At 36.1% G+C, this 17870-nt stretch overlaps 1 pseudogene; it reads right to left on the reverse strand.

Annotated features, from left to right (window-relative positions):
• Positions 1-5765: 5765 nt before the first annotated feature.
• Positions 5766-10355, reverse strand: LOC100593891 (annotated as a pseudogene).
• Between the last annotated feature and the right edge of the window lie 7515 nt (positions 10356-17870).

Genomic DNA, 17870 nt, shown 5'->3' on the forward strand with positions numbered 1-17870 from the left:
CAGTGGTTTCTATACTTTTGTGTCATTTGTCTTTTTGAGAAATGCCAACTCAGATGTCAAATCTTCCCTGGATCTGCTCAGTCAGAATTCAGCTAACCCTTTTTTATGTTTCCAAAACATTTTGCCTGTGTTTCTGTTGTACTACCTACATTAGCCTTCAATTGATAGTCATTTGAGTCTCCTTCACTAGACTTTCAACATCTTGTCCTCTTCCTTTTTTTCAATCCCCCATGGAAACAATAGTGCATTGTACTGGAGTAAGTGTTTGCCAAATGAATGTTCACATGTGCATGTGAACAAATGAAAAAATAAACTAGATATAAACTAATGAAAATAATAAATGCCTCTGTAAAAGCTTTGTTTCTCTATTTTTCAGTAATTCTTGTTGGAATTCCCTAAATCCTTAGGTTATTATGTTTCTAGTCAATGAGATGTTTCTTTTAATTAATTAGTAACTCAAAAGTATCTTACTTCTTATGTCTTTGGTATAGGTAAATATTTTAACAAGTCTCTATCATATTTTTATTTTGGAAAAAAAGTAGGGAGGGTTGATTATTTTCAGGATCATGTTTTGAAATAATTACTCTAGCCTTGCTCCTGCTTAAAGACATTTCTTCTGAAAAAAATTTCAATCAATTGTGTATGTACACTATCTTGGCTATAAATACTATAAATGGAACGAAAGTGGGCTATTTAAACTAATTATAACCTGTAAAGCAAGAATGAAAGGTTATTACTTTAAGTTAATTCAGAGACTGAAAATTTCACAATTAACAATTGACATTTTCTAATTGCTGAGTTTGATATGTGCATTGTCACTATATTCCCTTTATAACAACTTTAATTCTATCTCAAGGAGACTATATGTAGAATGGGTTAAGTCTGTCTTATTTAGTCTGTTTTGACCTCCTACCTTGATCATCAGTCAGTCAAGGGGGGGAGGGGCTTTATCAGGTAATTATGTGATGTAAATAAGGTTTTATTGGCCATTAAAGTGAGACTACCAACTCCTTTTACTTAGCCTCTGAATAAAAAACAGCATGTAATAATTTGCTAGGGATATGACGCTGGGCATCATTGAACACAAATATACTCAACAGATGATGTGCCATATGGTTTTGCCTTCTTTTACAATGAATAATTTACACATGACTCATCAAAAGTCATAGTAGAAGTTCATAATCACCCAATACTCACTAAGTAAGTAATATGCAACGTTATTAGGTTGCTTTTCAGCAGCCATCTTCAAAAACAATAGGAAGACACATGCTCATTATTTTTCATGTGTTATATTAGCTATATCGTGTTCAGGCCACGTAACTGTGTTTTTTTTAAAGAATATGTCCACTTCTAATTAATTATCTGTAAATGTTGGTTGTTACAGTTTAATTAGGCAGAGCTGTATTACTGCTCTGCCTAATAAAGTCTTAAGTACCATTTACAAATATTCATTGAAAGTTGAAATAAAATCTCCTTTTGAATGAACAGCCATTGAATCGGCTGGAGCAGTAATGAAAATAAAGCAAAAACACCACTTGTCATTCTGCATTAATTGAAAATCAAGTGATAAAAGCAATCATATATCTATTAGAGTGCATTTAAAAATTGTTTCAAAATGAAAACATGAATGTGGTGGCATGGGCCTGTAGTCCCAGTTATGTTGGAGGCTGAGGCAAAGGGATTGTTTGAGCCCAGAAGTTCAAGGGTTCAGTGAGCTATGATCATGCTACTGCACGCTAGCCTGGGTGACAGAGAGAGACCCTGTCTCCAAATATATATATATATATATATATATATATATATATATATATATATACACACACACACACACACACATAATTGACTTGATATAATTTATAAAACTCATGAGAAAAACAATAGCCCATTTATGTACACATATTTATAATCTTTCAGTTGTTCTTCTTCCTTCCTGATGCTCCAAGATTATTTCTTTTCTCTCTTTAATTGTTTGACAAACTTCCTTTAGCCTTTAAGAGTAGGTATGCTAGAGACAAATTCTTTTAGTTTCCTTTAATCTCATAAAGTTTCTAATTTCCCCTTCATTTCTGAAGAATAGTTTTGCTAGATATAGAATATGATAACAATTTCTTTCTTTTATCACTTCCAAATTGTTGTGACACTATTTTTTTTCCTAGAAAGTCTGTTTTATTCATCATTCTCTCCGTATATGTTTTAATAAGTGGTGATGCTCCCATTAATGGAATTCATTATTAACCTAATTTTCTAATGGAGAAAGAGGAAAAATAATTATTGCTTTCTGTGGAACAAATATTCATCTATCAACTTATGATCAAATAATAGCAATATAAGAAATCCAGAAACAGTAAAGATTTTGGGTTTATATTTCATGGATGGTGATGCTGTTCCAACCTTGTAAAGTAAAACTGTCTGCTTTCCAAAATCCAAAAATTAAAATACTATCCTTCTCATCATACTAACCACTGTTTTTTGTTTTTTGTTTGTTAGAAAAAGGAATGATTAAAGAGTTATCAATTATGGATATACCATTTTAATTTTGGAGATTTTCACACACAGAAATTATATCAATTGGCCAGACACTTATTTTATAGAACAGTTTAAATGCTACACATTATCCAAATCAACTTATTCCACCCACCTTGTTGGAGGGGGTAAAACCCATACCCATAAAACAACTTCACTTCACAGAATGTGTCTGTCAATGATAAGTAGCTTAAATAGCTCTCACCAATAAAGTGTCTGGTTTGGCTTTTAAAATGGGAAAGTCATACATTTGAAAAGTAAGTACAGCTGAAATTGTAAATTAATTATAATTTGAACCTAATGAACCATGCAAGAAGCAAGAGCTATTAAACCAATGTGCTTTGAATTGGTTCAAGTACTGATATTTCTGAGCATATTTAGTATATACACGTATATATCTGGATATCATGACAAAAGAAAAAAAAATTTTCCCCAAAAAGAAAAATATTAAGCAAATCAAAATTTAACATGTGCCAGTTGACCATGTGTGAAAATGCAAATCAGGTATTAAAACTGATATGTTCAATATTTAAAATCAGTTTGTAATTGAGAGAACATTTAAATCCTTGATTAAAAAACACAAATGATAAAAATTAGTGGCATTTCTGTATGCCAACAGTGAACAATCTGAAAAAGAAATAAAAAAGTAATCCCGTTTACAATTGCCATGAATACAAGTAAATACCTAGGAATTAACCAAAGAAGTAAAACCTCTCTACAATGAAAGCTATAAAACACTGATGAAAGAAATTGAAGAGGACACCAAAAGATGACAAGATATTTCATGTTCATGGATTGGAAGAATCAATATTTTTAAAATGTCCATACTAACCAAACCAATCTACAGATTCAATGCAATCCCTATCAGAATACCAAGGACATTCCTCAAAAAATAGAAAAAAAAATTCTAAAATTTATATGGCACCACAAAAGACCCAGAATAGCCAAAGCATTCCTTAGCAAAAATAACAAAGCTTGAGGAATCACATTGCCGCATTTCAAATTATACTACAGAGCTATGTTTACAAAAGCAGCATGGCACTGGCATAAAAACAGACATGTAGACCAAGGGAACAGAATAGAGAACCCAGAGACAAATCCACATACTACAGTGAACTCATTTTCCACAAAGGTACAAAGAACATACACCTAGGAAAAGACAGTCTCTTCAATAAATGGTGCTGGGAAAACTGGATATCCATATGCAGAAGAATGAAACTAGACCCTTATCTCTTGACAAATAGAAAAAACACAGAAAAATGAATGAAAGATAAATCTATGACCTTAATCTATGAAACTACTACAAGAAAATATTGGGGAAACTCTCCAGGACTTGATCTGGGCAAAGTTTCTTGAGTAATATCCCACAAGCACAGGCAACCAAAGCACAAATGACAAATGGGATCACATCAAGTTAAAAAACTTCTGCACAGAAACAAAAACAAAAACAACAACAAGAAAAAACCCACCAACAATGTGAAGAGACAACCCACAGAATGGGAGAAAATATTTGCAAACTACCCATCTAACAAGGGATTAATAACCAGAATATATAAGGAGCTGAAAAAACTCTATAGAAAAAGAGTCTAATAATTCAATTGAAAAATGCGGAAAAGATCTGAATAGAAATGTCTCAAAAGAAGACATACATATGGCAAAAGGTGCTCAACATCATTGATCATCAGAGAAATGCAAATCAAAACTACAATGAGATATCACCTTACCCCAGTTAAAATGTCTTATATCCAAAAGACAGGCAATAAAAAATGCTGGTGAGGATATGGAGAAAAGGAAACCCTTGTACACTCTTGTTGGAATATGAATCAGTACAACCAAAGTGGAGAACAGTTTGGAGCTTACTCAAAAAACTAAATGTGGAGCTATCATATGATCCAGCAATCCCACTGCTGGGTATATACCCAAAAGAAAGTAAATCAGTATATCAAAGATATCTGCACTCCTATATTTGCTGCAGCACTGTTTACAATAGCTAAGATTTGGAAGCAACATATGTGTCCATCAATTGATGAATGGATAAAGTAATAGTGGTACATATACACAATGGAGTACTATTCAGCCATAACAAAGAATGAGATCTTGTCATTTGCAACACCATCTGTGGAACTGGAGATCATTATGTTAAGTGAAATAAGCCAGGCACAGAAAGACAAACATTGCAAATTCTCATTTATTTGTGAGATATAAAAATCAAAACAATTGAAATCATGGAGACAGACAGTAAAAGGATGATTACCAGGGACCGGGAAGGCTAGCAGGGATTGGTGGTGGAGGGAAGTGGTGATGGTTAATGGGTACAAAAAATAGACAGAATGAATAATGCCTAGTATTAGATAGAACAACAGAGTGTCCATAGTAAAAACATCTAATTATACATTTTAAAAATAACTAAAAGAGCATAATTGGTTTGTTTGTAATACAAAGGATAAATGTTTGAGGTGATGGATATCCCATATACTTTGATGTGAATATTTCATGTTGCATGCCTGTATCAAAATATCTCATGTATCCCATAAATATGCACACCTACTATGTACCCACAAAAAATTTAAAATTAAAATAACATAAACGAAGTGAAAGCTTTAAACTAGTATACACATTTCACACCTATATTTCAAGCTTGGAAATGCAAATTTGCAAGCAGCAACACAAAAGTATTCATGAAGAATGCATAATTTCTGATATTTATAAAAACATAGCTACCAATACATTTTTAAATACAAAACTGACTACCATATTTGTTAATTTTATGTAGTGAGAGAAGTTCTTTTTTTTTTTTTTTTTGAAACGGAGTCTCGCTCTGTCGCCCAGGCTGGAGTGTAGTGGCCTATGTCGGCTCACTGCAACAGCCACCTTCCGAGTTCACGCCATTCTTCTGCCTCAGCCTGCTGAGTAGCTGGGACTACAGGCGCCCACCACCACACCCGGCTAATTTTTTGTATTTTTAGTAGAGACGGGGTTTCGCCGTGTTAACCAAGATGGTCTCAATCTCCTGACCTCGTGATCCGCCCGCCTTGGTCTCCCAAAGTGCTGGGATCACAGGCGTGAGCCACCGCGCCGGCCAAGAAGTTCATTTTTAAAACAGATACAATTCAGTCTTTAAGTGTTGTGTGAATGACAGCCTTTTTAAAACATGATTTCTTCATTGTTTCGAATCCTTAAGCATGCAAAGGCATTGAACAGGAAATTCTACAAAGGAACCACGGTTGTCTTATTGCATTCAGTTAAGCCAGAGCTGGGAATGCCTCTGGGTCATCCATATCAGGAACAGAAGCACCTGACTTGTCAGTCGTGCTGCTGAGGTTCTGAGGTCCACCACACATTCACCTTGGCTTCCCCTCCCACCATGTCCTCGAGGGCCAAGGTCTCCAAAATTGATCTCCCGCTGAGACATTGTATCATTTGCTGGCTTTCAAAAATGATGGTCCTTAACGACAAGTTCAGCATGAATCTCTTCACTCTGATTTATGAAGAGCACATCTCTTCTTCCAGTGCCCATCAATCAGTACCTTTGTTTTGTTTTTGGATATTAAATTCTACTTTTGGCCAGTCCTTATTTTGAATAGCATTCCACTTATCCAAAGTCGTCTCTTTTGGACCCTCTTTTTTTACCTCTTAAACTTCCTTCTCCTTATTTTCAGTGTCTGCCACTGGATGTTCTTCACCTTCAGGTGTTTCCTAGGTCATATTTGATTAATCCAAGTCAGTTAACTTATCTTTTACAGTTCCCCAGTTGTAACATCCACTACCTCCATGTTTGTCCTTGTGCTTCAGGCCAGATCTATGCCTTCCAGCATGCCTATCAAATTCACATTTACCATAAAAATCAAATCCGTACCCTGGGCCCATTTCACTTTGACAGCCCTCTCTACTTCTTCCAAGGCCACCACAGCCTCGAATGGGTTGGTCAATGATAGGTCTATCAGATAAAAAGTTTCCTTTTTCACCCTTTTCAAGTGGTTTTTCAAATCTTCTGTGGTTGCCTTTCCCCGTCTTATCTCAATTATTTTCCCTTCACCTTGAAGTTGTTGATTGGGTCTTCTTCCAATTCACCTTATTCCTTCTTTCTTAACCTCTATGGGCACTATATGTCCTCTTGTCAACCATGCCAACTTTTGGGGCAAGTGAGTTCTTGCTGTCTTTCTGAGACTCTTTATAAAGCTGTTTGTCCATGGCATTGGAGTTGGTCTGGGCCATGGCCTGAGATGAGCTTTTGGCCCCAGCACCCCCAGTGACACCCCCGTTGGCTTATTTTCTCTAGTTCTCAGCTGCACCTTGAATGGTCCAATTCATCTTCAAAGAACTGGTTAAATGGGTTGATGACCATGCAGGTGAAGCATTCCTGTAAATGGCCAGGCACAATGGTAGCTCGGAGGCATGTTCCTCAATGGATTGCAGCTGGCTGTGCAGAAGCAAGAGCACCTTCTTCAGTTCTTCCCACAAGATCTTATGACACTTTAGATTTTGGCTTCATAATTTGTGGTGAGAAATCCACTATCATTAGGATACTGGTATTCTCCTAACAGCAATGCATCATTTTTCTCTAGCTGCTTTCCATATTTAATATTGTCTTTAGTTTTCAGAAATTTAATTATGATATGTGAATTTCTTTGAGTTTATCTAATTAGAGTACATTCATATTATTGAATCTCTGGATTATTGTTTTGCACCAAGTTTGGGATGTTTTAAACTATTATTTCCCTATATAGTCTTTCAACCCTTCTCTCTTGTGGGGCTACAAAGATGCAAATAATTATATATTTTGTTATTGTCCCATAGGACACTGAGGGTCTTTAAAAAAAAAATCTGTTTCCTCTCTTGTTCAGAATAGGTGAATGCTGTTGATCTATCCTGAAGTTCAGTGAGTTCTTTCTCTTACAGTTCATTCAAGCTTTTTTTTCTGTTAATGTATTCTTCTAAAATTTCCATTTTTTATAACTGTTATTTCATTTCAAAATGTTCTATTTTCCATTTGTTTCAGGAGACTTTGTAATGCACTGCTGAAATATTTTTATGATGTGTGCTTTGAAATCCTTGTTAGATAATTCGACAAGTAACAACATCTGATTTGTCTCAATGTTGGCATCAGTTGATTGTCTCTTCTCATTTAAGTTGTGATTTTCTTTATTCTTAGTATGACCAGAGATTTTCAATTGTATCCTGAATATTTATTCTATTATGCCAGCAGACTCTGGGTCTATTTATATCTTTAATTTCATCAGATCTTCATTCTGTTTATAGTCAGCATGCAGATTCTGGTCTACTTTTCTGGACTGTGGTTTCTATGACAGTATATTTTCAGAGCCTTTGTTGTGTTATTTTGTTTTTCTCAGTTTATGTGATACTTATCTCCTACTTGTCCATGACAACAATGGCTCTAGTTGCAGAAGGGATTTTCCTTGGCCAGTGTCTTTCCATTGGAAAAGGGAGTCCCAGGAACCCTGAGATGAAGAGGTTTCCTTACAATATTACCAGTTCCTAAGAATTCCTACCAAGGCCTTCCAGTTGCCCCTGTGTCTCTGGGTGGAAGAGGGTATTTTCAGGCCTATTGGGAAAAAGAGACTTTCTGAGAATGACCGTCCACTGTGGCTGGGCTCTTCCTGCCCATCATACCTGCCTGACACTTTGTATCCCAGCAGGGGAAGAGAGTGTGAGGCCTGTGGGGGAAAGGAGGGTTCTCTGGCTTGGCATTTGTTTTGGCAGGATCTGCCTTACCTGAGGTACCTGAGGGGGACTGAGAGAGCTTTTTGGGCCAGGACCCTTGTTGAGGTGGGATCTCCTTACCTGGGTCTCACGATTTCCCTTGTATCTCTGAGAAGGGTACGGAACTCTCAGACCCTGAAAAGAGAGACTTTCTGGGCCACACCATTCGTTTTTGCAAGGTCCTTCTTGCCTCTGTCCCCTCAGTATCTCTCAGTGGGGGAAGGAAATTCTCAGTCCTGCAAGAAAGGAAAGCACTTTTTTTGGCTGCTTACTGTTCTTAGGGCTCATAATCAATCCTCCTTGTTGATGATGCCAGACTTCTTAGTGTGTTGTTAGATGAAAGAATGGGCCTATCTGGACTGCATTCTATGACTGGATTTGGCTTTTGAAAATGCTAGGTCTGAGTCACATTTTGTTCTGTGGGAGGAGGTGTGATGCTCTGCTGCTATGGTGTGTCACCACTCCCGGGGTTTCAAACCAATACACCTACTTTATCACCTTTTCAGAGTTGTTTGATTGCTTCTTGTATCATGCCCAGGGTTTTTTATTGTACTTAGTGGAGATAAGAAAGATAAAATGTATCCGTTCCATCTTGTCCAGACTGGAAATTGATATGTATTTTGATTTGCATTTTCTTTATTACTGGTGAGATTCTACTTATATCCTTCTTTCTTTTCCTCATTTCTACCTCTTTCTTTGTGAATTCTTTGCCCACTACATATTAGGTATCATTCCTGTGCACTTGCTTTTCTGTCATACACGTTTATCACATTTTGTAATTGATAGAGTATTTCTTTGAATTTTCCATCGAGACTCTGGCTTCAAGAAATCACCTTTATTTTCCTTTTCAGGTTAATGCCAGCTCCTGGACTAGTTGTTGGCTATTTTATATACTCACTAAAAGAAGCAGGAGAGAGGTAGTCACTAAGTATTTTGTCAATGAATAAAAGAAGGAATTGTAATATAGGTAATTTTAAAAAACTGATATTTGCTCTTCCTTTAACAACTACAATGTGAAAACACTATATAACTGATTTGGCAGGCTATAATAGTGACAGGTGAAGCCAGCTGGACTTCCTGTGTTGAGCGGGGACTTGGAGAACTTTTCTGTCTTACAAGAGGATTGTAAAACGCACCAATCAGTGCTCTGTGTCTGGCTGGAGGGTTGTAAATGCACCAATCAGCACTCTGTAAAAACGCACCAATCAGCACTCTGTGTCTAGCTAAAGGATTGTAAATGCACCAATCAGCACTCTGTAAAATGGGCCAATCAGCACTTGTAAAATGGACCAATCAGCACTCTGTAAAATGGACCAATCAGCAGGACGTTGGATGGGGACAAATAAAGGAATAAAAGCAGGCCTCCCCAGCCAGCAGTGACAACCCACTTGGGTCCCTTTCCATGCGGTGAAAGTTTTGTTCTTTTGCTCTTCACAATAAATCTTGCTGCTGCTCACTCTTTGGGTCCCTGCCACCTTTAAGAGCTGTAACACTCACCACGAAGGTCCACCGTTTCATTCTTGAAGTTGATGAGACTGAGAACCCACTGAAAGGAACCAACTCCAGACACAATAGGGTAGTAAGAATTACTTTACCACAAATTATGGCAATAAGCTGTAAAGCAGAATGTATAGGAGAAACCAACTATTTTTTCTGTACACTCTGACATCATCAAATGTGTGGTTTCTTTCTCACACCAATAAATTATTTAATTTTTTGTAGACACCAGCTAAGTGTCCTACAATTTAACTAAATCTGACACTATCTATCTGGAGTTAGCATTGGGTTAAGGGTTGAGTTCCACAAGATTGCGCTCACTTTAGATGCCAATCACAAATCCAAGTTGCCATCTGTGCTTATGATCAACCAGCTAGAAAACAGACATTTCCATGATTATCCTCAGGTTTGATCATTTGTTAGAATGGCTCACAGAACCCAAGAAAAGAATTAATAGATTACTTGTTTATTATAAAAAGATGCAGCTCAGAGACAGTCAGATGAAACAGAAACATAGGGCAAGGTATGGAGGAAGGGGCACAGAGCTTCTGTGCCCTATCCAGGCATGCTACCCTCCCAATACCTCCACGTGTTCACCAACCTGTTAAAGCCATTAACATAGTAATACAACTTATTCACATTATAAGCCAAGTTATTTAAGAGTCAAAATGCATCAACCATTACTGTGTCTATTAAACTGTTTCTTAGAGTCTGGTGAAATTATAATTTGGTGATAATGTCAAGTCACTAAAGACATTCAGCTTTCCTCTTATTTTGTTAAATATGACTGAAATGCATAAATATTCTCCTCTCATTTATATATTATAGTTCCTATAGAAAAAATAATATTTCCTTTTGATAGCCTATGAAGAACTTGTTGAATAGTATTTTGTTATTGTGTCAGCTAATAGTGGCAGGGATGTTTTTCCAGATATTTCTACTGAAATAACTTTATTTCTGTCAGACTAATCTTTTCATCTGAATTTCATTGTTTAAATATAAAATATAACCACGATAATATTTAAGAATGAGGAAGGTGGAGATGACGACGATGAAGGTGATAATGTTTACTAAGTTTATTTCTTGAACATTCCGGACATTATATACAATATGTAAATACATGTTTATCATGTTTAAGAAGGATATTTACATAAATTATCCTAAAGATATTCATTATCCATTTTAGCAAGCCTGAAATTAAGTTGACTACTGACTTTTAAATTCAGTACTAATGTTAATTTAGACAAAAATGTTTGAATACATAAACACTTATAAAATTTCCAGAAGCTCATGTATTTCAGATTCCATATTTCACAAATTAACAACATAATACCTGCTATGTAAAAACCAGTAGATTTTCTTCTTCACATATTAAGAATAATAAATATTTTAATATGCTTGCTATCAACATTTTATTCCTTTTTTTTTTTTTTTTAGGAAAGCAGCTAAAATCACAGTGAAGAGTAGGCCTTTTTAAAAAAAATGATGAAAATCCTTAAAAGAGCAAAACAGCAAAGACATGTTGGGGGAACTATGCCAAATATTAAATTTTATAAATTTATAATGTCTACATCATGTATTTTCATAATAAATATTCCAAAATTTTTACTACTAAAATATTTGCTAGGTAAAGGGTAAACGTATTTAAATGGATTGTTATTTTATCAAGGTACACATATGAAAAATCTAAGAAGAAATTTTGGCTCAGACTATGGACTGAATGTTCATGTTCCCCAAAAATTTTATGTTGAAAGTTTAACCCTTCATGTGATGATATCAGAAGGAGAGACCTTTGGTAGGTGATCAGATCAGGAAGTTGGGGCCATTGTAAAAAGACAGGAGTCAACTACCTTTCTCTCTTTGTTCCCCACCATGTGAGGATATGACGATACGGCAATCTGCAAACCAGAAACAGTGCCCTCTCCAGACACCAGATCTGCAAGTGCTTTGATGTTGTTCTTTCCAGTCTCCAGTAATGCATGAAAAAATATTCTGTTATTTAAGTCACCCCATCTATGGTATTCTGTTAAGAGTGGACTGAAGTAAGACAGCTCTAGTCTGTAAAATTATTCAGCAAGCAAACTGAATAATTAAAGAAGTAACAGTAATAATAATGACTTGCAGATTTTTTGAAAATAACTGAAGGTTTATGTAATAAGAAATAATAGTTTAATATGAACAAATTTAATGTGACTAAATCAATACATGTTCAATATTAAATGGATGAAACTGGAAAACATCATTCTCAGTAAACTATCGCAAGGACAAAAAACCAAACACCGCATGTTCTCACTCATAGGTGGGAATTGAACAATGAGAACACATGGACACAGGAAGGGGAACATCACACTCCGGGGACTGTTGTGGGGTTGGCGGAGGGAGGAGGGACAGCATTAGGAGATATACCTAATGCTAAATGACGAGTTAATGGGTGCAGGAAATCAACATGGCACATGGATACATATGTAACAAACCTGCACATTGTGCACATGTACCCTAAAACCTAAAGTATAATAATAATAAAAATAAATAAATAAATAAATAAAATCCCATGAAGTCTCTGGGATGTTGTTACTATAAATCAAGTTATTTGGGCTAAATATCTTTAAATGTTTTCTGATATTTCCTTTTCCCTTGCTCCATTTCAGCCCAAAAGTCATAATTGTTTTATATTTCTAAGAGAATTTATAGAAATATTATCCAGTCATCAAGCCCTCCTGACTCTTTTTTAAAGGTATCCCATTTCCCTTCCTTGTTATTACAGTAGCATTATTTTAAGTCAGACATCTCATTATTACATTTTTTTCCCAGCTTCCCAGCTATTCTTCCTGTGTCCTAACTTCTTTCCACTCTATCTCCTATAATTCATCCTGTAAAACACCAGTATGTAATAAAAGTTTATTATGCCACAACCACTAAAATCCTTCCTTTGCTTCTTGTTGCTTATTAAAAAATATGTAAACTCTCTACTCTCATATTCTACATCTTCCTTTTTGTATCCCAACTTACCCTCCGCTATAATCTTTCCCCTCCCTTCATTGCTCAAATATCTTCATAATTCCTCGTCTACAACTGAGAACTGAGCTGAAAAAAAGACAAAAGGGTGATAAAGAAGGAACACAGGTTTTGGAATTAGGAAGACTTGGATACTTCCACTTACTAGCTATTTAGATTTGGGGTAAATTACCTCATCTTTCAGAGTCTCACCTTTCTCATCTATAAAATTGAGATGATACTTACCTTTCCACGAAGGTGTGAAAGTTATGTGAAATAATATGAGTAAATGTGCCTAGTACAGTGCTTGACATATAATAACCACCTAATAAATGTCAGAGGCTGCTGGTGTTATTGTTATCAGCATTAGTATTAATAAAAGTGGTTTTAAGTCTGGGGGGTGGCTCACACCTGTAATCCCAGCACCTAGGGAGACTGAAGTGAGAGGATCACCAGAGTCCAGGAGTTCAAGACCAGCCTGGGCAACATAGTCAGGCCCCATCTCTACAAAATATATATATATATATATTATATATATATATTAACTGGGCATGGTGGTGCATGCCTGTTGTCCCAGCTACTTGGGAGGCTGAGAAGGGAGGATTGCTTGGGCTGATGAAGTAACGGTTGCAGTGAGCTGTGATTGTGTCACTGCATTCCAGCCTGGGTGACAGGGCGAGACCCTGTCTCAAAACAAAGAGGTTTTAATAAGCAGGATTTCAGCTTAAAAAGATGCTAGAATTTTTAGAACCTAGGTACTATAACCAGGGCTCTTGACAATAGAGAAGGCACAAAAAGATTAAAGACATTAACAGAAAGACCAGAATTGTGAATTTTGGGTGTGAATTCCCTATTTCTCTGATATCTACTTCAAGTGCAATCTGGTATGCTTTGAGGCTTGGGCTCTGAATCTAACAACCATGCTGCACACTATGATTCTTCTTTTCTTATTTAAAAGAAGTGTTCCTTTCTAAATGATTGCAACAAAAACCAAGGCATATAGTTGACTACGTATTGACAGTATCGTGAATAAATAGCTCTTACTGTCATGTTAGTAGCCAGTCTTTACCAAGTCAACTGCACTGAACCTCCTTCAGGTACTTGCATGACTCACTCTCACTGGATTGTAGCCTTTGATCCCTAAACATCTTATTTAAAGTAATCCCTTATCTTGTTTTATTTTATTGATAGCATTTATGACTATCTGAAATGACCACATCTTTTCTGCCACTTTATAATTGTTTGTGTCCCCTCAATCATTCCAATTTCTTATTCTTTACACTTGATGATATGTTTCAGAATGTAACATGCATCTTATTTTAACTCATTAATTTTATTGTTATACAAACATGTAATGAAATACTTTTTTGACTTTAATCTTTCAGTCCATCTAGTTTTCTTCTACAGTGAGTATTTAAGTTAGGTGAAATGCTATGCTTAATTTTAAATAAATATTATTGCTTCAATAATTAATTGATTAAACGAGTGATTTACAGATGGAATTTTCACATTCTCCTCTTCTCAACTCTGCCCCCTTTCACTATATTGTACACATAATATCCACTCCCCCTTCTTTTCCTATATCAGAGAAAATGAATGAGGAAGCTAGATTTCTACATGTTTTAGTTATATTTCTTTTCACATATTGGGATACATATTTCCCTTTAATAAAAAAGTAAGGTTTTAAAAATCAAATGTTTGCTGACTGCATTTGCACTGTTTTTTTTTTTTTTTTTACTCTAAAAAGCCTATACTAAAGCATCAGTTTTTATTATTCTTGGTTCTTCTATTTTACAAACAGATTAAAAGATATTTGTAAAACAACGTTTTAAAAAAATACATGGTGCCCTATACTAGCTTTCACTGAGATGCTCGGTATGGTGTCTTCAAGTAGCTTGGAGTAATCATTGTAGGAAGCAGTATTAAGAGCCTGTACAAAGAGTGTCTGTAATGCGTATTTTTTTCTCATTTGGAAAAAGTGTGTTTTCCTCTCTGACTGTGTTGGCCATAGTTTCAGAGACCACACTAGTGTTTAAGTTCAGTAATGGAAAATGATTGTCAGTGACCGTCAAATGTGAAGGAATCTGACCCTCAGGCACTCCATAATCCTAGTTTCTGGCTACTACCAGTCTATTTTCAAACATCCTCTATTTTCAACCAACCTTAGTGGTGGCATCTTTCTCTTCCTACAGTTGACTACCATCACAGATACAAGATGGGGAATGGCAACTAGATCATATGGGTAACAAAGCAAATTGGAATCAGCAACTTTACCTTTTTAATGAAGAAATATTAAAACCAACAATACATGTAAAGTCCCAGAATATTATAAACTTCATGATTGTGTCTTTTTTGTTCTCTATTGTATCCCCAGCACCTGAAACAGCTCCTAGCATACAGTAGATTTGCTGTACACTTCTGATGAATAAAATAAAAAAAAGAAACCACCAAAAGCACATGCAAAAAAAAAAATAAAATAGTGGAACTGCATCAAACTAAAAAACTGCTGCACAGCAAAGGAAACAATCAAAAGAGTGAAAAGACAACCTTTAGAATGGGAGATAGTATTTGTATACCACATATCTGATAAAGATCTAATATTAAAAATATATAAGGAACTCCTATAACTCAATAGCAAAAAAACAATGTGAATAGACATTTCTCAAAAAAGACATACAAATGGCCAATGGGTATATGAAAAGATGATCAACATCACTAATTATCAGTGAAATGCAAGTCAAAACCAAAATGAGATATCACCTCACAGCCATTAGAATGAATATTATTTAGAAGAAATACAGGCCAGGCGCAGTGGCTGACACCTGTAATCCCAGCACTTTGGGAGGCTGAGGCGGGTGGATCATGAGATCAGAAGTTCAAGACCAGCCTGGCCAAGATGGCGAAATCCCGTCTCTACTAAAAATACAAAAATTAGCTGGGCGTGGTGGTGGGCACCTGTAATCTCAGCTACTCGGGAGGCTGAGGCAAAGAATTGCTTGAACCTGGGAGGCAGAGGTTTCAGTGAGCCGAGATCATGCCACCTCATTCCAGCCTGGGTGATAGAGCGAGACTCTGTCTCAAGAAAAGAAATACAAAAGATAATCAATGTTGGTGAAGATGTGAAGAAATTGGAATTCCTACATACTGTTGGTGGGAGTGTAAAATGGTGCAGTTGCTAGGAAAACAGTATGAAGGTTCCTCAACTACTTTATGATCCAGCAATCCCACTTTTGTTTTTGTTTTTGTTTTTGTTTTTGTTTGGGATGGAATTTTGCTCTTGTCACCCAGGCTGGAGTGCAATGGCAAGATCTCACTGCAACTTTAGCCTCTCGGGTTCAAGCAATTCTCCTGCCTCAGCCTCCCAAGTAGCTGGGATTACAGGCCTGTGCCACCACACCAGCTAATTTTTGTATGTTTAGCAGAGATGGGGTTTCACCATGTTGATCAGGCTGGTCTCCAACTCCTGGCCTCAGGTGACCCACCCGCCTCAGCCTCCCAAAGAGCTGGGATTACAGGCGTGAGCCACCACACCTGGCCAGCAATCCCACTTTTGAGTACATATTCGAAAGAATTTAGATCAGAATCCTGTAGAGACATTAGAACTCCTACATTCATTGCAACACTATTTACAATGACCAATATGTGGAAAAAACCCAAATCAAATGTCCACCCATAGATGAGTGGATAAAAATAATATGTCATATAAATAAACAATAAAATTCTATTCAGCCTTAAAGAAGAAAATCCTGTTACATGGAACAACATGGATAAACCTGGAGGTCATTGGGCTAACTGGAATAAGCCAGGCACAGAAGGACAAGTACTGCATGATTCTACTTACATAAGGTATCTTAAGTAGTCAGATTCATTGAAACAGAGTGTAGAATGGTGTTTATCAGGGGCTGAAGGAGTAAGGGGAAATGATGAGTTGCTGGTCAACATTTATATAGCTTCAGTTATGCAAAATGAATACGTTCCAGAGATATGCTGTATAACATTATGCTTATAGTTAAAAACACTGTATTGTACACTTGAAATTTTGTTAAGAGAGTCAGTCTCATGTTGACTCTTTTTATCACAATAAAAAATAATTTTGTACCTTTAGAAAAATAGCCTATATTAGCTGCCCCTCAATTTTATTCATCTTTAGGCAAACCCTGGAGAGATAAGCAAGCAATCTCTAAGACTTTGTAAGTAAAAACTTAGAGAATTTGAAAACAGTTCAGAGAAGAGCCACATATCTGAGGAAAGAATTGTAAAAATAGAAAAATAAGGCAAGTTAAAAATTTTGCAATTATTCAGCATAGAGCTAAAAAGGGGAAGTAGCATAATATTGGCGTCATCATGAGCAAATGGAAAATGATCACCAAAACAGAGTGGAAAATTATTCCTAATTCCAATAAAGATAGAAAAAGGGCAAAACGCCCACACTGCAGTATGAAATCTAAATCTCTTAGCATTCTCTCTGAAAGGTACACATCTCTAGTGCTTTTGAAAATAGTCTTTTTTTTTTTCCAGTCATTTATATTTCAAGTGTGGTCCTGAAGGGGAATGACTAGATGTTTTCTCAAGCAGAGTTAACTCTGTGTGTGGGGTGGAGGTGAGGGCTCCAGAAGGAGGGAGAGTTTAGAAATTAGCGAGTTGTAATGTCTGTTGAAATAGCTGTATTCTGTATTGTCTGGTCAGACCCTAAACTTGGCTGTACTGCTTTACAAAAGAAAAGATTTTCGCACAAGGCCCTCTTACTTTCTCACCAAAGTGAGTTTCTGTGCCTGATTTAAGAAAATGCAGTTTGAGAGATGTGATAATTGAATAATTTTGAGGCTGTCCAGAGTACACAAGGGAACTTGATTAAAGTAGTAAAACATAGGCTCTCTGATTATGCTGCAAATCTTTCCAAGTCAGAAGAACCAGCATTGTTATGAAGGCTCTTTTGCTGAACAGTTTGCTTTATTTGCTTAATAATTGCTTAAATAAATAACTGTTTAAGACAATGAAATTTTAGACCAATATACCTGATGAACATCGATGCAAAAATCATCAATAAAATACTGGCAAACCGAATCCAGCAGCACATCAAAAAGCTTATCCAGAATGATCAAGTGGGCTTCATCCCTGGGATGCAAGGCTGGTTC

This window comes from Nomascus leucogenys, chromosome X (assembly GCF_006542625.1).
Source record: "Nomascus leucogenys isolate Asia chromosome X, Asia_NLE_v1, whole genome shotgun sequence".
NCBI lineage: Eukaryota > Metazoa > Chordata > Mammalia > Primates > Hylobatidae > Nomascus > Nomascus leucogenys.